At 45.0% G+C, this 1,444-nt stretch overlaps 1 non-coding gene across 1 annotated transcript; it reads right to left on the bottom strand.

The window, feature by feature from the left end:
- Positions 1-501: 501 nt before the first annotated feature.
- Positions 502-583, bottom strand: trnal-uaa. The gene has a single exon. It is a non-coding gene; the product is annotated as a tRNA-Leu (tRNA).
- Between the last annotated feature and the right edge of the window lie 861 nt (positions 584-1,444).

The raw sequence follows: 1,444 nt of genomic DNA, 5'->3' as shown, positions 1-1,444 counted from the left end.
GGAAACAGGGTGTGCTGGGAAAATATGTTTAACATGAAGTATACTACTTCTTGATTAGTCAGACACGGTTCTGGTGTGCAAAAACCAAGAAAATGCCATGCAACAGAAATGCCTCACGCGTCAGCACCCACCAGGTGTTGGTTCGAGGACCCACGAGATCTCCCTAGGGAGGTGGTCCAGGAATGTCCAGCTGGGAATGCCTTAGATCCCCCAGTTGCTCGGAAAAGGGAAGTTTGGAGTCCCCTGCTGGAGCTGCTCGACGGGATGGACGGATGGTTGGAACCCTGTTCACTAGCTCATTGTATTCTTGCATGACAGGAAAACCTGTAGAAAGGGCGCTGCAGCTCAGTGGTTAAAGTGCCTGACAGGAGATCCTGGGTCCAAAATCCCCCACAGTGCCTGATTACCTATTAGCACTTATGTTAAATGCACTACAAAGAGTGTATAATTTTGTTCTTGCTATAGTGCTTAACTGTATTCTTGTTTATACTGTATAGAAATCACTGTGAGCAGGGTTTGAACCTGCGCAGGGAGACCGCATTGGATTTTAAGTCCAACGCCTTAACCACTCAGCCATCACAGCTGTAAAATATGTTCTGTTTTTACAGCGGAGAACCCCTGAGGCCTGACAGACTCCATTACAGTTGCTACCATCAATCAGACAAAAAAGAGCCTATCTCACAAGTACCTTGGGCAGTTCTGAATGACTCATGGGGATTCCCAAGCATTTCAGTTACAAAGGATCATTCAAATCTTGAGGGTATTTCAGGTGTAATGTGGGTAGTTAATCCACCCCCTTTAGATGATCTGATTCATTTCCAAACCAGTCCTTATTAATAATTAACAAGTTCTTGAATCACATGTCAATGAGAAACACGGATGTGTACGGACAAGGCTAGCGGCAACAGCGCCGCAACAGAAACATTTTTGGTGTGCAAAGACCAAGAAAATGCCACACAACAGAAATGCCATGCTCACGCCACACAGGCAGTGTCCAGGAGGCCTTACCCCTGACTTCCACCAACTGCGGATCCACTCCGCTTCGTGTCTGCTCTGTGATCCGCAGTCCATCAACACCTACCTGACGGGCCACTGAATTCACAAGGACCCACGGGATCTCGTAAATTCATGTATGATCACGCAATATAACAGGATGTAGTTTCTATCAACAGAACCACAAAACCTGATGAATGAACTAGCTTAAACTTGCATTGCTCTGAATTTCATGTGTTTTCATGCATCATCTTAAGTCTGTGTTGATGTAGTGTTTCTGTGTAAATGTAACATGCCTTTTTCATTTTCTACCAGGGCTTAATGAGTAGCATGGGGATTGGGTAGACATGATGATGGGATGCAAACAGAAGTAATGACTGCAACAAGGTGCTGCATGAAAGCCATGGAAAGCTTAAAACATAGTCCTAATTTAGTCCTCTTAACAGTCAAC

This window comes from Etheostoma cragini, unplaced genomic scaffold (assembly GCF_013103735.1).
Source record: "Etheostoma cragini isolate CJK2018 unplaced genomic scaffold, CSU_Ecrag_1.0 ScbMSFa_2103, whole genome shotgun sequence".
Taxonomy (NCBI): domain Eukaryota; kingdom Metazoa; phylum Chordata; class Actinopteri; order Perciformes; family Percidae; genus Etheostoma; species Etheostoma cragini.
Note: the sequence above shows the minus strand (reverse complement) of the source record. Positions and strands in the feature narration are given on the sequence as shown.